Genomic DNA, 26,696 nt, shown 5'->3' with positions numbered 1-26,696 from the left:
ACAAGAGGGCTGTCTATTTACTCAGTTGGTAGAAAACTTCTCCAGCTGGTGCCTTCTAGATTTGTTGGCATGACAGTTCCTGGACCTCCTTTCCAAGGTGCCTGACAAACCAGGATGGCATCAGGTTGGGCACAGTTCTTGTGTAATCTCTTTGTTCAGCACTGCGTGACTGTTATTGCTTGTTCCCCATTTCCTCCACGAAATGATGGATTAAAAACAAGGAGCTACCAGCTGTGGTAGCACTATCTCTGCACTATTTCTTTGTCATATTGCTGGACTATGTTACCAATTGTTGGATTTCACCCCAGAAGGAAAGAGGAGTGAATGGGGAGCAGAAACAGCAATGGAGACAAAGAAGGGAAACAGAGAAAGTTCCACAAAGATCGAGCTAATATTAAAAAAAAAAAAAAAGACATTGATTTTTTGGTTGGGGGTCAGACATGCATGGATAGCATTCAGAATTTTTAAAAGCATTTTAAGGGCTAGAATCTCTGGTGAAATATTGAGTGAGTTATACAACCTTTTATAGTAAAGGCTGGACATGATTGACGCGATCTGGCTAGAGGGACATATTTTAGGCTGTGATCCATTACATATTTCCCCATGACCCTGCACCACAGAACTCAGAGGAATTTTATTCTGAATAAACACAGTTAAACTTCTCTGACTTCTTTGTGAAAATTCCATGTGTATGGATTGAAATCAGTGAGCTCTTGAAATATATTACTTTGACTGAACATACTAAAAGCTTGATTATTTTGAGAGATGATGGCTCAGAATCTTAACATACTGACATCCTCTAATTCTTAGAAAATAAAAAAAAAAGTCTAGGCTGCAAAAATGATATTGGATTTTACTTTTCAGTATAAACCAGTTGGGATTAATAGGAGTTGCCCGAGAGCATGGCCCACCTCTCGCACCATTTCCACTCATTTTGACAAGTATGGAGTTTTATACCTTGCATGTACCACAATATAAACCACAAATTTTTAAAAAATTGGTGACCTTTATAACATTTTTTCCTCCTTGTTTATTAGGAAGCTTGCAGTCTGAAGTGCTCAAAACTACAGTGTTAGAAATATTTGATTTTTAATCTATATTTAAAACACCCCAAAGTAAGCAATATCAAGTTTAATATAAGAGAAAAAGTTGGGTTGACAGACTGATAAAGCATTAATGAGATTTTGGTTTGTGACAGATGTAAATAGATCTCTCTAATCCTATCCTTTCAGGTCTTTGTCTGCCAATGAGTGTTAATAATTAGTGGTTTAAACCCCCCTTTTCTAACTTATAAAACTGTACTCTTTATACACCCATAACTCTTTCCCTACCCCATGTTTTCTCAAAGAACCAGCCTTCCTGACAGCCAGCCTTTGTTCTCGTATTTATAAATAATTTATAACACAGAACTACATTTTCTTAGTCCTAAAAAAATAAACTAATGGGTGAACATAAAATATTGCCAGCAGCAACTCTACCTCCAAGCATGAAGGTAAAGAATCTTAGACTTAACAAATGAAGAGGAGAGGAAATAAAAGCCACATTGAAACCCTGGTATTACTATGAATGCTGATTTGTGTTTGAGGGTCTACCTCTGAAGCTGGACTAATCCACTGATGGGGAACCCAATGTAGCTAGTGTTGAGAGAGGTGAGCAACTTCTGGATGCCCACAGCCCTCTACTGCTAAGGAATCAACATAGAAAGATCTATGTAACTCTGGTCTTATAATACATTTATGTGGGTAAATGGTGGTGGGAGTACATTTAACTAAAACGGGCCTAGTCTATGTTGTAGGCAGTGGTGGGATTCAAATTTTTTTACTATCGGTTCTGTGGGCGTGGCTTGGTGGGCATGGCATGGCTTGGTGGGCGTTGCTTGGTAGGCGTGGCAGGGGAAGGATACTGTAAAATCTCCATTCCCTCCCCACTCCAGGGGAAGGATACTGCAAAATCCCCATTTCTTCCCAATCATCTGGGACTTGGGAGGCAGATAATAGATGGGGGTGGGGCCAGTCAGAGGTGGTATTTACTGGTTCTCTGAACTACTCAAAATTTCCGCTACCGGTTTTCCAGAACTGGTCAGAACCTGCTGAAGCCCACCTCTGGTTGTAGGGATACCCAAGCCCAGTCAGTTTTTGCCTACTTAGTAGGTCTGTGCCCAACTTAAACATGATTTATAAACGATTTAGGCCTCATGAATATGAACACAGCACTTCCATTGTTTTAGATGAGTCCTTTTTCAGGTTTCCACAAGAAGTAGAAAAACCGGGGGGGGGGGGGTGTTATAACATATGGGATTTATTTTATCAATGGCTAGATAATAAAACATGGAAATGAAATAGGGATGAGACCATTATAATATAAGAAGGTGCAGAAATATAATACAAAGTTGTATGAATATTGTTAACCTAGGATGAAGAAATGAATGTTATAATATAAATATTTGAAAATATTTTTTATGAAAAGAGGGGGAAGCCATAGTTAAATGATTAACGAGGATTATATTACAAAGATACTTAATAGATTGGTAAATATGAGAAATTAGATAATTAGTAAGTAATGAATATGGTGAGGAAGCATAAAAGACTTGTGACCGACCAACACACTGTTTGCAATTGTATGGATGATGGATTTTGTTTTAAAAAATAAAAAAATTCTACCAAAAAAAAAAAGTAGTAGAAAAACCATTGCTGAGTTGATTAATTCAAGTTAATCAATTATATTTCATTCAATTAAGTGCTAGGCAATTCCTGGAGAAATTGGATGGAGGCTGCATATTACAAAAAGAGTGGTTTTCAACCCAATGGAACCCAAACTCCCAAATGGGAGCCTTGGTGGCGCAGCAGACTAAAGTGCTGTTAAGTAGCACTTAGCTGCCAGCTGCCTGCAATTATTGCAAGTTCAAATCTCACCAGGCTCAAGGTTGACTCAGCCTTGCATCCTTCTGAGGTAGGTAAAATGAGGACCTGGATTGTGGGGGCAATAAGCTGACTTTATATAAAAAGAACACCGCTTAGGGGGGCCCGAAAGCCCTACTAAGCAGGTATATACAAAAGTATGAAGGCTATTGCTTAATGCATTGTAAGCCGCCTTGAGTCTCCGGAGAAGGGTGGCATATAAATCGAACCAATAAATAAATAAATAAATAAATAAATTGATAGGATGAACCTTTTTTTTTAGGTTAAAAAGGTAAGGTAAACAGCATTTTCATTGAAAGTGTTCAAAATGGCCTTAAATAACTTTTTTTCAGTGTTAATACTCAATGGCATGTAATGTAGGATTGAAAAGTTCTTGACAAAAAACTTTTAGCTGTTGCATTTTTTGCACTGGAGCACAAATACTTTTTTTATTGGCTAGGTAGAAATGGGATATTTGTAAGGTTACATGAATTATTTCCTGATTTAATATAGAGTAAGTATATAATAATGCCTCTGAAAATAAATATACAAATAACATGTTTTCCTCCAAGTTTTCTTTGAGTCTTATGATAAAAGAGTAAATAATGAAAAAAATTAATGTCACAACATAGAAAGGCAAATTGTTTTGCTACTGCTTCAAAATACTCTAATTTTGAAATGACCTATACTTTGTCTTTCTTTGTCTTTGTCTTTTATTAGATTTATATACCGCCCTACTCCCGAAGGTCTCATGGCGGTGAACAGGCACAAAATAAAATACATAAATACAAAAGTTAAAAGATATAATTAAAACCAGATTAAATAATTTAGCCCAATACAATTAAAAATCCCAAAATTTAAAACAAATTAAAATTTCGATGTAAAAGAATTTTAAAACAGGGGAGAAAATTAGGCCAGGCCGGCTTGCTGGAATAGAAGAATCTTAAGAGCACGGCGGAAAGTGCGTAGATCCGGGATCTTCCGTATCTCTGGGGGGAGCTCGTTCCAGATAGTGGGTGCCTCCACAGAGAAGGCCCTCCCCCTGGGGGCCGCCAGTCGACATTGTTTAGCTGACGGCACCCAGAGGAGCCCCTCTCTATGAGAGCATACCGGCCGGTGGGAGGCTGCTTGTGGTAGTAGGCGGTCCCGTAAATAACCAGGTCCTAAGCCTACTTAAATGACCTATATTAAGACTTAAACACTTTACACCTGGGCCGCACTTCTTACATATTTCTACCATTGCACATTTTCAACCACACTGAATTTTAAACGTGCATTCAGACAAGACCCAGAAATTGCAGATAAATGGGTCAGGCCTTTGAGTTTCAGGCATCCTTCTCCTGATTTAGATACATTTTCTACTTCTATGATCCCATTTTCACTCAATATCATATCAAGGAAATGTATTATAGTATATTAGATTAAGTTACCAGCAGATAATGCGAGCCTAACTGAAAAGCACCAAGTTGGGGAAAGATTTTGATTCAGATTGTCATTTTAGTGATGTGAAATAGGTTTGTGTGTGGGGGGGGGAGGGTGAAATGTCACATTTGTATGGTTTATTATACAGTATAAAAAAAGTTCCAGGACATAAATATTTTGCCGCATATTGGAGAGAGCAAAGCATTTTAATGACTATCCCTCATCATCGACAAAAGTTAACTTGGAATATGTTTCTATTGCCATGCCAGAGTGTGCAAAAAGTCTAATATAGCTTGCCTAGTCATGCATATCTGGAGTTTTCAAATGTTACATGTTAAATGTGGTAGATCAATCAATCAAGGTTGTCTAGTCCAACCCCCTGCTTAAGCAGATCTTATACCATTTCAGACAAGTGTCTTTTTAAAAAAACCTCCAGTGATGAAGCACCGACAACTTCTGACAAGCTGTTCCACTGGTTAATTGTTTTTACTGTTAGGAAATTTCTCCTTAATTCTAGAGTTTGCTTCTCTCCTTAATTAATTTTCATCCATTGTTTCTTGTGTTGCCTTATGGTGCTTTGGAAAATAAATTGACCCCCTCATCTTTGTGGCAGTCCCTCAAATACTGGAATACTGCTATCCTGTCACCCCAAGTGACAGGATAGCAGTATTCCAGTATTTGAGGGGCTGCCACAAATTTTGCTACATCAATTTGCTCCCTTTTCAAAAGTTCCATATTGTTATATAATCTTAAAATTATTCTACCTGAAAATGCAACAGTAGGAAATGTCAGCAGGCAAAAATGTATGGATAGCTTTTTGACTTGTGGCACATCATAAGAAAAGGCAGGGTGATGAGGTCATATGCCTAATGTGAGGCCTATGCCTGCTTCTCCTTGGCAGTTTGCATTATACACTGCTGCTTGTACCAAAGTTTCTGAGTTAATATGCAAGAATCAAGAATAGACTATGAAAGTTTCCTTTTTGCTGAATGTATAAATCTGAAGCCCTTATGATTTGGTATTAATTAAAATAATGTATTTGCTTTCTTTCAACAGCTATGTCAGACTTGCTAAAAACTGAGTGCTAAATCTTCATTAGAGGTTTTCTGTATTAAAATATTTCTGTGAAATATTCTACTTGTTGCTGTCATTATTAAGAGAAGAAAATGTTACTCATATTGACAATGTAAGCTCAGTGTTCCCAAACCTTAGTTGCATTAAGATCGTAATTACAGATAAGTAATCTCGCAACTGACATGCTGAAGGAATTATTACTAAGTGGAATCCTGTCTGTAATTAAATTATAACTTGATTTAAATGCCAAGAGTGTAAGAATGGCAAACTTCAAGCGGGTGGATTTCTTAGCTGAGATCTGAACACAAATCTTTCCGCCTGAGACAAGGTAAAATAGCCAGTGAAGAAACAAAACGCCATCTTTAATGTGAGTGGACCAAGGAGATCTAACATGCGGAGCACAATTCACATAGCCACTTCTTAACAGCAAGCAAAAAGTCACCAGTGTAAGTTCTTTGAATGGTATGATGATTTTAGAGGAAGATTCATTAAGCAAAAGAATAGAAAACAGAGCACTCTCCTTGACGCTATCAATGACAGTCACAAAGCAGTGGTCTTGTGGCTGTTCTCATAGCTATAGTATCTACCCAATTAGAAATAACAATAAAAGTATAATGAGAATGGTCTGAGGTGGTCCCCCAAACTTCCTTCCCACAATGACAACAATCAGCATCTATCAAGCAGTTGTCAGAACTGAGAGGGATCGTAAACATGCCTACATATGAAGAAGCAATCAGATATTATAATTATGTTTTGTAGGGGGATTCTCCCATCTCTTGGCAAAGGCAACTCAGGAGCCTCCTTCTTGGTGTTTCTACCACCAAAGGCCACACGGTGGTGGTGTGGTGTCATTTTTGCCTCCACGCTGCACAGCAGCAGCAATAACATCAACAACAACAGAAAAAGGGGTTTTGTTTAATGAGCTTGAACTCACAAGCCTGCTCATCTAGTGAACTGTGACTTTTCAAATACCAACCTATTAATGTCAAAGGCAATACTGAAGGGAACAGTTCTGTTTGATTTAAAAAATACAGACAATGTGAAGTCCTCTATGCTTTAATATCTATCACCTATGGGGCTCCATTCATGCCTAATGCTTTATTCAAGCTAAGACCGAGTTTTTTATATATCAGATTAATACATATCTACGGCTTTGCACCTTTCTATTTTGATTTTTTTATTATCGGGGCTCAGTGGGGCCATTCCCATTCCCTTACTAGAGCATCTGCAAGCAGGTGGATTAGAGATAACTCTCATTGTGCTTTGTTTTCTCCTGACACTGTCATTAATCATTCCTTAAGCCACACTTCAACTTATAGTAATCAGGACTGGCTGTTCCTGAGCCGCACAAGAATTGCCTTTCACAGTGTAATGTGAAATTGGAAGCGAACGGCTGAAGCCAGACGCTTCTTCTGCGTTCCCCATCTATCTCATCATTTAGGTATTTATCCATCTCTAGCTTGTATTGGGAGCATCTCTCGGCTTCCCATGAGGACGGGATTGCAACAGAGGATCAGATTTGTTACCTAGGCTTTGGGCTTTGATTGTCCTCTTATAAATTCAGGATTAAAGTGAAATTTCCCACAGGGCTATGCAGGATTTGCTAGCATTTAACTGTTTAACCTGGCTGTTTGTGAATGAGAATCTTGTGGTCAACTGTTCCATAGAGAATATTATGGTAAGCCAGCTCTGAATGGCAGACATTGTGAGTAAATTCCTATAAAGACTGCTGCAGTTGATTCCAATTAACTTCCTGCTTTATATCCATTGTTTTCTTGTACATGGTGATCTTATAATAAAAGAATTGCTCCTCTCCCCTTGCCCCTTACGAAATATAGATGTCAACCTCATGCAGACATCCAAAAGTTATAACAAGGATTTTTCCCCTTCTTGTTGCTGCTGTTTTACTCATACCTTATGCAGGCAATCAAAACTCTCATTCCTATTCTCTAAGATAATATCTCTTAGTATTATGTGCAGGAAATATAAATGTAAATCATGGCTAAAAATGTAAATGAATTATACTTGATGTATTAATAAAGATTAATATGTAGAGCTGGAAAGAAGTCTGTTAAAAATATCAACACAAAAATCCTCATGAAGATGTGTATTAGGTTTGTATAAAAATACTTAAAATGCTGAGTTTCTTAAGAAATGAATTCAGTGGTTGGGTAGGATTAATTCCAACCTGTCTTTTAATTTCAGATTCAAAATCAGTTAAGGAGAAAATAGATGACATTGCCCTCTGTTCAATATGAAGAAATTGCTCTGGCACAGGAAATTCTGGTATAACAGGGACATGTTTCTCAATGGCATAGAAAATGCTGCTTATTTTGTCTGCTTCTTCAAGAAAAAAAACGTACATAATTTAACCAAACATTGTAATTCACATTCAAATCTTTAGAGGATGAATTACTTAAACTCCCTTCTATGAAATTGGTGCTAGTGCTTGAAAGTTTGTGCATTGCTCTTCTTTATTTCCAAGAGAAGAAAACTATGGTCACATTTTCCATACATTTCTCTCTGCTTCTTTCTGAGTGGAGTGTGAGCAAAACAGTGTGTTTTCATGCCTTTCAGAAAGAGACTTGGGGGAAAGAAAATGAAAATTTAAGTCACTGTTAAAATGGATGTTTCAAATAGAAGAATAATTGTCTAATGCTTTTTAAAACCTTTTCAAAATAAAAAAAAAACCCTGTAGTTTTGGAAGATTTTTCAATTTAGTTGTTATTGTTTTGAAAACTGGGTTTGACTGTGTTACTGAATTGGGGTAAAACATACATTCTTGTGGTAGATTACTCACATTCTGCCCTGTAGCCCTGTAGTCTTAGTTGAATAACAGGAAACTTAAGTGTCCCCTTTTTTATTTTAATGTGAAATAATCTCAACATTCAGATGAGTAAAATTTCAGACTGTAACTACTGTTCTGAAGCAACCTCTGTTCCCATTGTTTCACTGTGAAATCATTTCCTCTGGAGATAATTAGAGTTGCTTCATTTATTGCATTAAATGATTAGCGTGCACTTGAAATAATTCGGTATATTTTCCTTTATTGCTGATGACTCTTAAATAGGGGCCTACTATACCCTTAACAGATAAATTAAGGCTGGTTTGGATCATTCTAGTTGTCTGCGGGCAAATGAGAGATTTTCTGTGTAAATATAACCAGGTGTGTTGAGAACTGTACGTTTGTCTTAAAAGCCTCTTACGCATTTCAACATCCCACCTGGTTCAACAAAGACGGCAGTAAGGTTGGGTGATGGGAAAACAAGTCCTTTAAATGACAACAATTTCTCTGATGGTCTCCGTGTTGAAGCTGATATATAAAAAAAACAGCAGACAGCTGCCTTAATGAAGCACTTCTCTGAAAGATTACTATGAAGCATTGGTCTGAATGGGATGAGACTACTTCAGAATGAAGGATCAATCCTTGACCACTGTGTTAAACTACATATTTGTGAAATGTCTGTACTGCGATTTGGCTTTGGGATCATCTCTTCACATTTTTACAGCAGATATAATACGAGAAGCAAGAGTATGATTCTTACCACCAGTCATCTATTGATTGATCTATGTGGAACAGTAGAAATGTTTAGTTGTTCTCAGTTAGACAGGGATATGTGTTAAAATGATCTGGGAAAGCTAACTATGCAGTGTGACATGGATGCAAAGATCTAATTTCATGAATTTAAGGCACTCTTAGTTCTCAATGTTGGCCCATTAAGACTAAATAATATAGAATCCATATGGCTTCATGGCTCTTCCTAGCATAGGTGTTTATTTATTTTTGACTTTGTTTTATCCAGGTGTAAACTCAAATATTAAATCTGATTCCTAGCATTATTGCACTGCATTACTTTAGTAGAGATCCAATTACACATGTTCATAATATATTTAATACTAAGAAACTCCTCTATACTATGATGAATCTTCTAAAAAGCCAAAAGTGTGATCCTTTTGCATTTTTTATTTGTAATGGCAGAAATATTTTTTTCTTCATAAAAGAGTGCACCCATGGCTGAAGATTATGTAAGGGTAATCATTTATTTTTTATAATTTTCAATAAAAGTTTTAAGAATAATAAGTACAAAGGGAACAGAAAAAATGGAAAACATAGAAATAACAGAAAAAGGTAAAAGGGCAATAAGAAAAGAAAATAGAAATAAAGAGCAAATACAGAAAGATATAAAGGCATAAAGAAATGACTTCACAGCAGTTATATATTTATATTTTAACCTCTCTAAAGTTACATCATAACTCTATTCTTTCTATAATCTATCCTGTATATACCAAAACCATAAATCACAATATCATTTTTTTTTCATTTTTACACATAAAGTCCATAAGGGGTTTCCAGTTACCAATAAATGTAAGCAGTGTCTTTTCTCTAATCAAGGAATCAATTTAGCTCATACGATCTGTCAATTTCATCAATCATTCCTCCATGGTGGCTAGTGATAAACCTTCCTATCTTTGTGTGCATTTTGCCATAGTAATTATATATTGAAATAATATTTTATGACTTTTTTTGTTAAAGTAATCATGTTGAATATTCAGAATGAATTTTCAATTGAATAGGCTTCAGCTAAATATTAGTCTTTAATATCTTCTATATCAATTTATATATTTGAGTCCATGTCCATGGATCATGAGTCCATGTCCACCAAGCATGATAGAATGTTCCTTCATCTTGTTCCTGTTTCCAACATACATTTGAAATTCCTTTATACTTTCTAGGTAATTTCTTTTGTGTCATGTATCAATGATACATCTTTTTTTAAAAAATCTCTTTAAAATCATAACATAATCTAAATGTTAACACTTTTAACCACATGTTTTCCATTAATTCATCTGCATATTATAACCAAAATTCTTAACCTACTTTATCACACACTCTTTAATCTGTTCCTCCTCTGTTTCCAATTTCAACAAAAGTTTATACATTTTAGCAATTACATGTTCATCATCGGTGCACAATTATACTTCAAATTCTGTCTTACTTTGCTCTAAGTCTTTTTATACATTTTGAATCCTTCTGACAACTGTAAATGGGAAAACCATTGACAACTATATCCTTCTGCTATTAGTTGCCTTCTCATCATTTCTTCAACCTTACATGTTTATTTAATAAAAATGTGTGACAATGTAGAAAAAAATAATGGTAATTCCATCTGTCTCCATAAGGTTCATAAATCCCATTAGCATAGGTGTGGGCAATAAATATTGTATACATAAATGCATAGAAGAAAACAGTGAATTAAATGAAATAGATGGCTAAACTAAATACTGAAGACAAACAAGCAACCAGTGTTTTAGTGATTGTACTTTAGGAGAGAAATCCTATCTGCAAAAATATTCTTACTATGAGATACTGACAATATTTCAGGATTTCATCTAACAATAGTAAAAAGCGCAAAAAATATTAATGAGATCTCTTAAATAATATTTTGATAGGCATATATTTATTTTAACGTTTAAAATGTAATCCCTGTGGATGATACCAGTGCCTATGTGCAACTGGAGATAAATCCAAGTCATAAACTATGTACTGATATGGCTTATTTCTGTACAAGCCAGAGATTGTATAAATTGCTATGCGTAATTCTCACCAAGTCCTACAGATTAGCAGGTCACCCAGCCTTCAGAAATCTATCGTGTCAGTCAAAACAATCTGGAAGAAATGCTTTGGACCTTACATTATTGCTGCTCCCTTTCTGGAAACCAGGTTTCTGTGCTTGAGAAAGAAATGATTAAGATTGAACTTAATGTAAACATGTAATGAATTTAGGTATTTACTCCAGACTCTAGTTTTTAACTTCTTATTATGGAACAGCTTGTACCACACTAAGCAAGTTCAGACAGTCTTGAAAGGACAGTCTGCTCTTCTCATCCCAAAGGGCACTATTATGGCTGACTTGTTAGAGGGGAGATCATGGCCAAGAATGTAGGGATCAAATCCTTTTTCCTTAAAATCACAGTAGGGGCCCATACCTAGGAGCCATACTGTAATCACTAGGTATATGATAAATGCATTTTTTTTCCTCTTAAAAACTTCCTTGAGCAACTTAAAAATCAGTGTACGTCATTAGAACTATCGCATGCTATAGACATACAGTATTATACTAAAAGAGTGCTATAATGTTGTTTGTGTGTGACAGGCATTTTCTGCATCACAATGCTGTAATTCTACACGGATGTCACGGCTTAAGTGACATGCTGGCAGCAGATGGGGAGACTAATGCATAAGAGGTTTAAAGCTCTGCTTCTTCCTAAGTTGCAGCGTCTATTTTTAATATATTCATACTATCTTCTTTTAGAGAAAAAGTTATAACAATACCAGTAGTGGTGGTTTGAAAGGATGCAGTGGCTGAACACAATCTCTCTCCAACATTAAAGTAAAAATACCTGGTAGAAAGCAGTTCTATTATTCACAGGAAATCATGCAATATAATGGCTTTTAGCACTCCTTTGTAATAGCTTATTTAAATACTTTGGACTGCAATTGAGATTCCTATTTCATTCAGATATTAAACAAATGCCTTTTGTTGTTATTTTTTGTTGTTGTTGCAATTGATCACACATATTTTAAATAGCTTTTTTGATTCAGAAGGACACCAGGCTAACCCTTAAGTCTGCTACCATCAAAAAAAGTTGTGTGCTTTAAAGTAAAATCCACAATACTGGTAGGAAGGACATCTATTTTGAAGTTTCAACTTTAAATTATGAAGTCTGCAAGCTATAATGATAACTAAGCATGTAATATGGGGAAAAAAATCTTCATAAAGTTATCCAAGGATGTCGTGTGTGAGGTTCTCAGTAGATTAGCTGTGCAACATACAACATACAAGGAATGTTGCACAGGGATTTGCTTCTCAAAGTGAAAGGCATGAGCAGTACAATCTTTTCAAATATGTTCTTGAAGGAGAATTAGGAGAACTGTAGGCCAAATTGGAGAATCATGTTGTGATGTGGTGGAACATCTGTGGAGTTGTGCCACAACAATACACGAGCACACAATAGATGCAAATTTAAAGTGAACCACTCCAAACTCGATTGCAGAAAATATGACTTCAGCAACAAGTGGTCAATGTCTGGAATACACTACCTGACTCTGTAGTTTCTTCCCTAAACTCCCAAAATTTTAACCTAAGACAGTCTACTCTTGATCTCACCCCATTCCTAAGAGGTCTGTAAGGGGCGTGCATAAGAGCACCAGTGTGCCTATCGTCCCTGTCGTAATGTTTTCTCTATTTGTATCTAATTTATGTATTCAATTCGTGCTTATACTTATATATATTATCTAATATGTTCTTGACAAATAAATAAAATAAATAAAATAAAATTGTAGAAGTCTTCCCTAACAAATGCACAAAGGTGGAATATTTAAAGTAAGCACAAGACGAATACTTTACATTGCCTTACTGTGTAATTTTGGTTTCCTTAATTTAGTTGGTTAGATTTATATGGACATTAAATATAGTAGTTGGTGTTATTACCTGGCCAAATCTTTCACTGGTACTACATCTTGAAGTTTTATTGGATGGCGAAACTGCAACTTTCTCCTTTGCCTTGAGACAGGAATCATTTTATTCCTTGATAAAATGATATTTTTATATTTTTACATAAATTAAGGTCAGTTAGTGGACATGTCTAACCTTCCTGGCAAAATTCAAATGGCCTCCTTGCTGACTACAGGCTGAGTTAAAATTAATTATCGAGAATGGTGATGATATTCCATTGATATTGATGTGGTGGAATATGTTGGACCCAGAAGCCTTTTTATCATATTCTGGGTTAGCATGGGAAATGATCAGAATGTAGCTGGATTCATGGAAATAAATCTCTTAGGGAAATTACATCTCGTTTACCCAGATTAACAGAATAACAGGGTTGGAAGGAACTTTGGAGGTCTTGTAGTCCAAACCCCTGGTCAGGCAGATTCATTACTGGTTTCCCCCTAAGCTAAAGTTTGTGATTCAGCATTTATTAATTTATGCATTATGGAATCTGGTTTTGCACTGAGTTAGGTTTAAATAAACAATGGCTTTAAAAAAACTTGTCCTTTCCCGTGTGGTTTTAGGTGATTTAGACTATTAAAAAAAAAATATTTTTTTTTTTAAAAAACAGCCTTATAGTATTTTTGTTCTTTTTATACTATTTTCTTCTTTTTACAATTTCCCATTTGATACCATTTATTCTAAATAAAAATAAGCTTCAGTTTTCCTTTGGGGCAGATTTGCCAAGCATTGTGTGCACTCTAAATATAAATACTATTTTCATCCTATAGGCATTATAAATAATTTTTAAAAGAGCAGTACTGTATGCATTTATTTGTGAATGGAATATTGAAGCCGTTCTTCACATGAGACATTGCTTATTTTAGAGCCAGCCCATGATAAAGGCACCATTTTTGATCTCCTAGATATTGTATAGCTCTGTAAATCTAAATGAGATTAAAATACAGAGTCAATTCGAGCATCATATTTCAAGTGCCAAGGGTGTAGACAATGTAATAGACTTTTCATAAATAAGCATCAAGTATACATATTGTTTCTTTATCAAATACTCAGAAAGTGAATACCTATCATCTTTTAAGATCAAGAACAATGGTTTGAGTGGAGTTAAAGGAAGTACTTTAAGTCAGAATCTTATGAAAATCTTTACTACAGCTTTCCCTACTTGTAAATGTAACAGTAGCCTGGCGCTTAACTGGATTATTTACAATCAACCCTTGGAAGATTATACCTTGTGCTGTTAACAGAGTGGGAGGGAGCAAAGGAAGCTGCTACTGAACAGTGAAAAGGATGGGATATTTATTGTTACACGTATTTTGTTATAATCGTATATCAGACATGCTCAATTCAAGCATAACAATAATGTAATCACATCAAACCTGGATATGTTAAAGGTTCGTTCCTCGTGATCTGAACCACTGAAGGTAGCTTCAGTCATTTTTTCCACAGTTAATTCCTGCAATTAATGTCATTTAATCCCAGAACTACTTCATAATTTTGGCATGTTTGTGCATGTATTCCGGGACCACCCTATGTCCCACACAACAATTGTTGGCTATCTTAAGCTTTTACTCTTAAGCACACTTTTTTTTGAAAGTGACAAATGTTGAAACAATAAGGGCTTTTCACTAAGAAATTCTCTTTAGGATTGCACAGTAGTTTGTGATAAATCAATGTTTAGAGTTTTCCCACTGAAGCTGAGTTGGAGGAAAATATGCAGTCTTTTAAACACAAATGAAGTAAATTTATTTTATATTTGGTAATTTTTTTTAACCCAAAACTAGATGGAGTGTCCTATGAAAATTGGATAGTGTGGTTGGATACGTTAAAACCCTTTTCAGGAGGGCCAGACTGAGAACGAGGAGAGTAAAGGATATTTGGAAGGAGAGAGCATAAGCAGATCTAGGAGGGGTGGAGTTAAATGCATCATCAGTGCATTGCCTCTAGAAATTCAAGTCCTGCCCCCTCCATGAATTCTGTTGACCCTTATCTAGTGCCAGTTTAGTGATGACTGTTAGTTGACCAGATTCTTGTGTATAGGCTTCAAGAAATCATTTATGCTGCAACCTATACAAACCTATAGAATTTTTGTGCTTGACAACTGATACTTCTTAGAAACTGATAGCATATTTCAAAGAAACACACACAAACACACTAATCCATTGTGGATTTTAGTTCTGATGATCTGAATAGCTAGATCTCTAAGTTACAAAAAGATTCAACTGAAATACCTTGCTACATTGCCAAACCTAGAATGTGGATTGGGAAGTGGGAAATTCTATACAAATAAAGTCTTATCTATATAGGCCTTTAATGGATGTTACTTTCTCTGTCCCCAAAGTTTTTGAAAGGCTACACTGAAGCTAGGCTTTTAATTAAATGCAAATAAGGGATTCTAAAATGACAGATTGTATCAGGCTGAAGACAGTAGCCAATTTCCGCTCTCCTCAGTTATTATGGTAAGGACCTGGCATAACTTTATCTACTTTGAAGGAATTCCTCCTTACCCTGGTTTTAAACAAGCATAACTTTAACCCACAGAGGAAAGTCTTCATGGGTAAATTTGAGCCAGCACTGTTCTTCCAAATGACAATGGGGAGAAATAATAACTGAAATAATTTCTAACCATGTATTTTAAAATAGCTGTATTTTTGAACTTTTAAATATGTTAGCAGGTTCTTAGGGTATATAACCAGGTACATTCCTGAAATATACTCAGAGACTTCTTAAAAATTATATTGCTTAATATATACATAAATAAACATGCATATTTAAGTAAAATCAGTAGAAGCTGGACTGATATTGCATTGCATAGTTTTATGGCACATCAGCTATTTGTAAAATAAATATTTTGAAAGTAAGGGTCATATTAGCAGATTAACATGATTAATAAAGGCCACATATTGCAGTATCACAGAAAGCAAAATCCTTAATAGCAATAGCACTTAGACTTATATACCGCTTCACAGTGCTTTACAGCCCTCTGTAAGTGGTTTATAGAGTCAGTTTATCACACCCAACAATCTGGGTTCTCATTTTACCAACCTCAGAAGGATGGAAGGTTGAGTCAACTTTGAGCTGGTGAGAATTGAACTTCTGAACTGCTGGCAGTCAGCACTCAGCAGAATTAGCCTTTAATACTGCATTCTAGCCACTGCGCCACCATGACTTTTAGAGTGGTTCTTAGCAGTGGTTCTTCTTTATTTAGTTCTGAAATGAAATATTTTTACCGTAGGAACCTAAATTAATAGTTCTGATATTTATGGTCTTATGGCCAGGATATCTGGGAAGAAGGGTAAAAAAGTTGAGATGGTCATGACTATGGGATCAAAGCTCACTATATATATATATATATATATATATATATATATATATATATATATATATATATATATATATATATATATATATAATATATCATGCATGATGCATGAAAAAAGACACAACGCTTCAATTGTGCAGTGTCAGCTGACAAAAATGACCTGCCTCCCACAGATGTCCCTTCAATGAAGGAAGGTTTGCTCCTTATCTGCTCTACAGTTGTTCATTCCTTTACAATTGTTCACTACAAATGAAGCTAAGGAGGACAAAACTCTTGTGAGTTCTTCTGAAGATCACAAAATACTTCTCTTTTCAGAATACCAAGGCCCCTGAAAATGAAGGGGCATCTGCAGGAGGTCAAACGATGAAAGCAGAGTTGTACCACAGCACTGTAAGTTCCATTCCTTTTGCCTGTGCTTCAGGCATATATACTGTCACACATACAGTATATACAAAATGAGCAAAGTTTGTGGTGCAACATCACAATGCAGCTTTTGTCTTTTTGGCCCAAATGCCTTCAACTGAGACTGACCAAGTTAGCATCAATTTGTCATTTGTTAATATGGTAAAAAGAGAACATAATTAAATACACATCTAGAGAATTTGTACTTTATTACTGTATTTTTAATTTTGACTGAAATATAAAGGAAATCAAATAATTTTATTTATTTATTTATTTATTTATTTATTTATTTATTTATTTATTTATTTATTTATTTGTTCGATTTATATGCCGCCCTTCTCCGGAGACTCAGGGCGGCTTACAATGCGTTAAGCAATAGCCTTCATACTTTTGTATATACCTGCTTAGTAGGACTTTCGGGCCCCCCTAAGTGGTGTTCTTTTTTATACAAAGTCAGCTTATTGCCCCCAAATCCAGGTCCTCATTTTACCTACCTCGAAAGGATGGAAGGCTGAGTCAACCTTGAGCCTGGTGAGATTTGAACTTGCAGTAATTGCAGGCAGCTGGTGTTACTTAACAGCACTTTAGTCTGCTGCACCACCAAGGCTCTCTTATTCTGGTCTCAGAGGCCATGCATGATTATCCATGGATATAAATAAGTCTAAAGAGACAATTGTGACAAAGCATATTAGCATGGAAGTATAATTTTAAAAACAGCCATGAAAATAAGAAGGTTTTAAAATTCTTCTTTGCTCTCAATTCTTCAAATGATTCAGGAGATAAAAGAAGATATTTAAGTGACCTAGTACTGGTATTAAACTGGTGCATCAAAACAACTTGACAATAACTCCCCAAATATCTTTAAAAATATATTTCATGCCAGTGTCCATTTCTTTAATATTTGTGGTCATAAGAAAGTACACACTATCTTTAACCATCAGTTTTGTATCTTTTATCCTTAATAGTCAATATATAGTCATGATGAGAAGCAATGTACTCTTCCTCAAAATAAGATGGGTAAAGATTGTTACTCCATGGGTACCAGTTTGCAGTTTAAAATTTTGAAAGTCACCTACTCAAATAAGAATTTCTCATTCTAAAACATCTTTGGCATTTCGGTGGCCTTAAAGATTCATCTCCAATCAGCTCAACAGAGAAATGTTAGGAGCTTATTATGAGACTTAGATTTTGTATCTTTTGCATTTAGACTACAGTGGGAATACTGTTTGCTGGGAATACTGGATATTTCAGATTAGAAATTGGTCCTAATAACTGATATTTGGGGTTGAATTACTGTACATTCCTACCGTTTAGAGATTTTAAAGGCTAAACTTTATTTTTTGACCAGAGCAGGAACAGCTAATGTTTTCTTCATTTCTTTTTCCATCTACCTCTTTAAGGAAAATGAGATTAGGTCAGAGCCACAGTCTTTTCCACCAGGACTTTTCCTTTTGTTTCTATCAAAGTTGAACAAAGTTGAAGCAGGTCTTTTTAAGCATTGATACAGAAATGATGTGTTATTGCTTTGTTTTGCAAGGCTCTTTATACTTCAGAGGGCAGTTTACAATCATGGGATTCTAAATGAGCTTCCATCCAAATAGTAATCACACCCAACCTCACTTAGCTTCCAAAGTCAACCAGGTGCTGCCACCTCCATTATAGTATTGATTAAAATGTTTAAACATTGAATTAACTAGAGAGGGATTTAAAACTCTTTCTGGGAAATGCTCATGTTTTTGCTCCTCTTTACTGAATACACAACTATCCATTTATCTCTGGATTTATTTTTGGTATGTACAATGGAAAAAAAAACCAGGGAGATTATACACACACACACACACACACACACACACACACACACACACACACACACACAAAATAACAATATCATTATCACAATTACCAACTTGCTAAAATACTAAAATTGAGAGGAAAATGGTTTTCTAGGGATTTGTGAGTTTAGTGCAACATGCTGAACAAAGTAGAAAAGGTGTGGAGTAGGTAATGTTTAAAATATTCATCTTGTACAACAAAATTATATTGTAATAGAGGTTTTTTAAAAAGATATATTTGATCAGAGGACTTATTGAAACAAGATTTACCTTAAAACACATGAGGGCAATGACCACATTTTGGGGTCATTGTCCTGCCTCAATTGGTCATTATGAAAAGGACAATTCGAGATTTCAGAGTTTTTTTTAACTTTAAAAGTTAAAGAAATTTCACCAGTGAACTTGTCAGAAAAATAAAGGAAAGGATTTTTAATAAATTAAATAAAAGGTAAGCAGCCCAGTGTGTGCTGTCTTAATTTTCATCCTAAACTTACCGACGTCCTGCCTGGCAACAGCATGAAAAGAGAATGGAGGGGTACATTTTCCTATTCAATAATAAGTGATGGAAGTTGCATGGGGTAGAGTCTCTAGGAAATCCACTCTTTCTTTGAAAAAATGTCATTGGTGAAGCAGAAGATTGGCACCACAATGAGCAAAATATAGTGAGGGTTGATACGCGCTGTCAGCTAGAATTTGGGTTAAGACACTGACTTTTGTCTGCACGGTGTCTACTTTCCAAAGAGGATGGAAGATACAAAATTGCAAGTTTCCTTTCTCTCTCTCTCTCTCTCTGTCTCTCTCTCTCCTCTGCTCTTTCTCCCTCCTTCCGTGTTACTCCCTCTTGGGTTAATGTGGTCTCTATACAAGTGAATAATGTATAAGAAGATGTTCCCTTGATAATGTCACAATTATTCACTGGAGAGGCCTACACTCAGATATTCACATTAACACTTAAGGTATTATTTTTCTGCTCTGAAATTAAGTGAGTGGCATCAGTGGTCATAAATGAGAGTATTCATCAAAGGCACAGGCCATGGCAGAGGATTAAGTGAATGCTGATGAAGTGCCCAGATTCCCATAACTTGGAATGGGGCTGCATTCAGCATTCCTTTATTATCCATCTGCCACATAACAAAAAGGCTCGTATATTTAATGCAGGTTTGCCCTAGGCCACGTAATAGGATTAGGAATAATTTCTACAAATTTACAAAAACAAATCACATGGGAAGCCTTAGAATTTGCTAATAATTTCTCCGTAGCTGGGAGATCAAAGCGGTGTTAGAGCCGAGAGCCAGGCGGTAGTTTGACCCTGGCTAAGGTTTCTTAATGAAAGGGTTAATCTTCTCAGAGGTGACCATAGAGGAGCAAATAGTGTGACCAAAGGCAGATTCAGGGCTCTAAAGTCTGGCAAGTATGACAGCAAGAAAACATTTACAGAATAACAGTACACAGAATAACAGGGCATTTTCTGGCTGGGGAAATCAGATAAGTTAAACTCACCAGCTTCATTGAAATATGTTTAAACAAGGGCGAGCACATTGAGAACGGTGCTCTAAGGGGGGATCAAAGCATTAACTAATACTTGCAAAATAAAAGAAATTATGCTACATGCCTGAAACATTTTCTGGTTTCTCCAGGAAACAGATTTGTTTCCACTTACATGCCTAGTGATTATGTTTTTAAAGTGTATATAATAATAAGACTCTTAGCAAATAGTAGAAATCATAATGAAAAAAAAAACCAGCAGCTATTTGAGCATATTTATTTATTCAGCTTTTTTTTTAAAAAATAGTATTTTCCTCTTACACTTATTGTGGATACATATATACACAAGCATACAAACACAAACGTTAAGGATGGTTCTGCTATATAGCAGATCAGCCAAATAGCTAGAAAGAATGTTTGGGCAAGGGTGATTTTCTTTATTGCGCATTGCATTTTTCTGTCTTTTAATTATTACTTTGAAACTACCCTCCTCTGCCACTAAATTGCGGAGGCGACAAGCTTAAACACAGAAAGGTGATTGAAACAGCTACTTCAATTTTGTATCATTTGCGGATTTATTGTCATTCGGAAAATAGAGCATGATAAAACACTACCTTTCTTCTTTGAATAGCACCCACATGATCATTCCACCTCCTGGTCTATGACCTGTTCAAACAAGTCTAAACATCTCAACACAATGCTCCATAGCTTTTTAACCTATTAGGCCACTCATCAAATAAGGGATTAAATATAGAAACCTTCTAATGAAGGTGGTGAATAATTTAGTACAGCTGCACAAAAGCGTTTGCCAGACATCTGAGCATGGGTGAATATCCTATTTCTAGGCTGCTTGTCTTCCAGGAAGAATTTCCAATCAAATGTCTAGATCAAGCTCGAGATAAACTAGCTTGAACATTTCTTCTTTTGTGCCACTACTTATTTTGATGGGAGGAAAACCAAGGATGAGAAGATATAAAAGAAACATTTCTCCTTAACTTATATATTGATCTCAAATATTTATTGTACACAATATTCTTTCTATCTTGCCTTTGCTATTATCATATCTGCTCTTGCATGGTATACAACAGCTTGTACACCATGCTGTTAATCAAACAAAGTTTTAAAAAGCATCTGGACGTGGTTGGCATGGAAAGCATGCAGGGTTTCTAGGATATAGTAGAAGTACTGTAGAATAGAATAGAACAGAACAGAACAGAACAGAACAGAACAGAACAGCAGAGTTGGAAGGGACTTTGGAGGTCTTTTAGTCCAACCCCCTGCTCAGGCAGGAAATCCTATACCATTTCAGACAAATGGTTGTCCAATCTCTTCTTAAAAACTTCCATTGTTGGAGAATTCACAACTTCTGGAGGCAAGTTGTTCTAACTGTCAGGACATTTCTTGTTCTAGGTTGCTTCTCTCCTTGATTAGTTTCCATCCATTGCTTCTTGTCCTGCCCTCAGGTGCTTTGGACTCCCTCTTCTTTGTGGCAACCCCTGAGATATTGGAACACTGCTATCATGTCTCCAATAGTCCTTCTTTTCATTAAACTAGACATACCCAATTCCATCAACTGTTCTTTATATATTTTAGCCTCCAGTCTCCCAATCATCTTTGTTGCTCTTCTCTGCACTCTTTCTAGAGTCTCAACATCTGTTTTACATCATGGTGACCAATAGAATAGAACAGGGATGGGCTCTACTTACCTTTACTACCGGTTCGCAACGGAGCTGCACACGCACGCTCACTACGCTTGCGTTCTTCTGCGCATGCACAGAAGCATTTTGATGATGTCGGGGTAAGTGGGTGGAGCCTCCCGCCAGTTTTACTACCAGTTCTATAGAACTGGTGCGAACTGGGGACAACCCACCACTGGAATAGAATAGAATAGAATAGAATAGAATAGAATAGAATAGAATAGAATAGAATAGAATAGAATAGAATAGAATAGAATAGAATATTCTTTATTGATCAACTGTGATTGGACAAACAAGGAATTTGTCTCTGATGCATAAGCTCTCAGTATAGTGTATATACAAACAACAAAGTAATAAATCATGAGATATAACCAACAAAGTGAGAGTCATGAGATACCAATAGGAGTGGTAATAGGAAAGATGAGAAGGAATAATAGCAATATAGTCCTATATATGGTTAGATATCCTTAGGCATAAGACAGTGCTATGGTAATTGTATGTTTAGCAAAGTGATGATATGGGGTAGTAGAAGAAGTAAACTTTATTATAAAACATTATAGTTTTGACTCAAAGACAAAACAAAAAAGCAGATTCTGAGGTAGCAAATGAAATGAGGTGTATTTTGCCGACAGCAAAACAAAATTTAGTTGCATTCAGAGAAATAAAATTACATTGATCCACAGTAACATTTGTAAATAAAATCAGTGCAAGTGGCATGCCTGGAAATCTGACTAAATGGGGACTTTAGCCACAGCCTAATAACTTTGTAATATGAGCAACATAGTACCTTGGCTTATTGTTTAAAGGAACTCTTTACCATAGGGCAAAGTTCAAATGGGATACCCCATAGCTTCCCCTCAAAAACAGCTATTGGAAAGGCATTTAATTTTGCCAGGATGAAGTAGTTTTGAATTTGGAAACTATTATTTGGCTAAAATATCTATGTGGTTTGAGAAAAAAAGGAGGCAAATGGCTACCCAAGAACACCCAAGAGTTACCCTGCAGTAAGATGGGCGGCCAATAAATTTGATAAATAAAAACACATACCATTTGTGTATGGTGACCAGTCTGATTGGACTTCCAGGTCCTTTGTATGCTGTTGAAAGATTGCCACCACATGCTCATGTTCCATCCTCAGGATTGCGTTGGGTGAGAAACGATAGCATTTCAGTTTCTCATGGAACACCCTAACTTCAAAGGAAACAAGATCATCAGTTAAAATCAGAGGTGTCACGCCCTCAGGAAAAAAAAAAGGAACTTAGCCAATAGGAGAAGATGCTTGTGTCAATACGAGTTTCCATTTTGGTCATGCCAGCCTTATGGTGCAACACAACATTAAGAACAAATGTTAGACCTGAAAGAATTTAGACAGCTCTAAGGAGGAACTAAATGGTCCCAACGGAGCTGTGAGCTAAACCTATACCCAGATTGCAACCAAAAATTAGATAAAACTATTTTAGCACCGCAGGTATCCTGTAATAGAAAGATTGCTGACTTCTGTGGATTTTGGACAATGTATAGGTAAACCTTGCTTAATGATTGCTCTGTTTAGCAATCCTTTAAAATCACAAAATCATGAAAAAGTAATTGTGTGACTAGTCCACACCTAACCTTGACCATTATTATGGTCTCATGATTGAGATTCAGGTGTTTGGCAACTGGCATGCAATTATGAATTTTGCAATATCCTGCTGTCACATGAGCACCAAATACACACTGCACAGTCAGCTTCTGACAGGTAGAGTCAATGGAGAAGATGGAATAAAATCGTAAGTTGTAGTCATGTCTTCATTAATGACCATGGCAGAAGTGACCTTGTAAATCTGTTGCAGTTACACAATGAGTCATTTAATGACTATGTCACTTAGTGACAGAATTGCCAGTCCCAATTGTGGTCATTAAGTGAGGATTACCTCTACTTGATATGTGCACTGCATTTATTGGTAGCATAAAACACTACCCTTAAATACTTGAAGATTTAATCTGTTCTTCAGAATTCTCGAGTTTTAGGTTCTTAGTAAAGCAAATTGTTGCATAGTTAATTTTGTACTACAATGGGCAGCTAAATTTGTACTACAATGTGCAGCTAAAGGACACAAAGCTTGCTTCACACCAATTGGTGTTTGAAATAACAGCACAGCATCATCTACAATACAGGAGCATGGCAACATGAATTCTACAGCTTGACCACTGTAATCGTAATTGGCCCTGGATTTTATGAATTTGCATTAAAAGCATGTATCTCTAAGTTCTAAAATAGGTTGAGTTATACTATTTTGAGAACACTTCACGTTGTGATGTGTGAATAAAAAAAGGAAGAATACAGCAAACACAACCATGTCTTTCTTTTAAACATGTGTATTGACGCAATTTTATTGAGGGCCCTTGAATATATCTCAAAGCAGGCATTCCCTAAAATCTAAGGAAATCTGAAATAAAACAGCAGTTTCCCCTTGGGAAAGTATATTAAACAAACAGCTGTGTTCTGTATATTAATTTTATTTGCAGGAGAAAGATTATATGCAAAAAGCATTTCAATAATATCTCAAACAAGCTTATTTTCTAAGGCTAGTGTAGTGTAATAATAAATACACCGTATTTACTCCAGGGAGGTCTTGATTTAATTCTCTACAGAATCATGCAACTAGTTGGTGACAAGAGGGATCTCAGAGAAGTCACTCCCCCCCCAACCTAATCAAACAACCAGAATTATGGTGGAGATAAACTTTATAACAAGATACAATCATCATGAACTTATGAAACTCTAAGTTCCTTGGAAAATAAGTGGGATAAAAATAGGACATGTAAATAATAGAAGCAACACATTTCAAACTAGTTGTAGCGCAAGGCAACTCCAGCTTTAGCATGCATACGTCTATATATTAGGCACAGGTTTGTGCAGAATCACACATCCTCACCCATACACTGATATAAGGAGGAGATAGACACTTTTCTAAATGGTTGCGGGTCAACAAATTCATAGGAGGGATACAAGAGAAAAACAGAATGGAAATGGAGCAGGGGTGAAATGCTACCGGTTCGGACCAGTTCACCTGAACCGGTAGTAAAAAATGCTACTGGTTCATTGAACTGGTAGTAAAAAAATGTAAAAAAAAAGTTCTGATGATTAGCTGAGCAACGCGCGATCGTTGGAACTTTAAAAAAAACTTTTTAAAGCATCAAAAAAAAAAAAAAGTTCCAACGATCATGCGTCGCTCAGCTAATCATCGGAACTATTTTTTTTTATTACTGGTTCAGCAAACCAGTAGCATTTTTTACTACCGGTGCACGCACGGCCAGTGAACCGGTAGCCAATCGGATCAGATTTCACCATTGAAATGGAGTTAAAGATAATGACAGAATGAATATATGATTCTTCCTGTTACAACAGCTTCATACGCCTACAAGTCTGAAGGCTAAAGTGTAATTTTACTGGCTTTGCAAAAAAGGTAGTTTTAAAGGATTGTAAGAAGGAAAAAAAAAATAGCATTGCGGGTCAGACACAGAGATACGAGGTTTTTCTTCTGTTATAGACATTTCCTTTCCCAATAAAACTGACATGAAAGGAAGTAGTTGGGGCGGGAGTGGAGGGCGGAGGGGGGGGGAGAAGGTCAATTCCCTTTGGTTTGGTATAATAGCCTGATGATCCTGAGAAATGCCAAAAAAAAAAAAGTGGATTCCTTAACAGGCACTACTTGGCCTGCAGCCCATGTCAACTTGACACTGGCTGCTGTGTATGCTTCCTAGAGATGTAGGCATATTAAATTACAAGCGGCTAAATGGGAACAGTACTGCAAAAGCTAAAAAAAAAAAAAAAAGGGGGTGCTAAGCAATATTTTTTATTTCTGATTCTTTTCTGAGCTATTTAATCCTATATCGAGCAGGTAGTGATTGTTCTTTCCCTCCTTTCTCCTCCCCTCCCCTAAGTTTTCATTCATACGTTTCATTCACATTCATGCTAAAGCAGCAAGAAGGGCAAATGGATTGCAGATTTTTGCCTGGCAAATTACTTTGCCTCATTGCTTAGCTCAGTCTTTCTCAACCTTGAAAACTTTTAAGATCTGTGGATTTCAGCTCCCAGAATTCTGGGAGCTGAAGTCCAAACATCTTCATGTTGCCAAGGTTAAGAAACACTGACTTACCTCGAGATACAGTAAGTGCTGAGAACATCTGCTTTTGACTCCCTACTTTTTTTACTTATGGAAATAGTCTTTTTTATTTTATCTGTGGTCTCCATTCTCCGCACCTGGGTTTCAACAATGTTATGTTTTCCATGTCTTTAGGATGTTCTAGTGCAGTGTTTCCAACCTCAGCAACTTTAAGATGTATGGAATTTGAGTGTTGAAGTCTGCACATCTTAAAATTGCCAAAATTGAGAAACATTGCTCTAGTGGGAATTTGAGGGCCAGTTATTTCCCAGGGTTTTATTACTAAATGTTATTTTTTAATTTATTGATCTAAACTATGCAAACATCCCCCTCCTCCTATACTAGAAATATTGAAATATTATTACAAGATTTGACGAGTATATTGTACCCACTGACAAACAAGAGAGATCAGCTTGACCATATTTTTTAAACAAAAAGAGCCATTGTTGTTTAATATTGGCCTGCAAACTTAACCATGATTCAGCAAGAATGGATCGTTCTTCTGTGGTATCCGATTGCCAGCCTGAGAGTCAAGGATTGCATGACCTCATAAACCTTGGATATACTCCAAAAGATTATCAAAAGTTTTACCAAGTGGTAAGTTTAATTGAGAGACAAAGAGAAAGGATTCAGAATTTATTTAAATAGAGGTAAAAAAACCCCAAAATACTGTGGGATCCAATCTGGGCTGGTCACCAGATTGTTTTCCAAGTTTTTAGACTCATATTGGAGCCAAAGTCCAAAGTTGTGGAATGTCTCTCTCACCAGAGTGTATATATGTACCTTTATTCATGAAATAAACACTGTTTTGCCTCAATCCCAGCAACCACTGCTTTAAGGTCTGGCCCCCAGCCAGCCTGGTGTGGCTCTTAGTCTGGAAAGTGTAGCATAGTCCTATAGTAGGGA

At 36.1% G+C, this 26,696-nt stretch overlaps 1 long non-coding RNA gene across 3 annotated transcripts in view; it reads right to left on the bottom strand.

Moving 5' to 3' along the window:
• The window catches only part of LOC148116430 (uncharacterized), a 122,466-nt gene extending 99,664 nt beyond the window's left edge, over positions 1-22,802 (bottom strand). For all 3 annotated transcript variants that reach the window (XR_015729255.1, XR_015729257.1, XR_015729252.1), the window contains exon 1: positions 22,690-22,802. This is a non-coding gene — a long non-coding RNA (uncharacterized LOC148116430). The remainder of the gene's footprint in view (positions 1-22,689) is intronic.
• Positions 22,803-26,696: the final 3,894 nt, after the last annotated feature.

This window comes from Pantherophis guttatus, chromosome 1, assembly GCF_059756535.1.
Source record: "Pantherophis guttatus breed Tessera chromosome 1, ASM5975653v1, whole genome shotgun sequence".
NCBI classification, from domain to species: domain Eukaryota; kingdom Metazoa; phylum Chordata; class Lepidosauria; order Squamata; family Colubridae; genus Pantherophis; species Pantherophis guttatus.
Note: the sequence above shows the minus strand (reverse complement) of the source record. Positions and strands in the feature narration are given on the sequence as shown.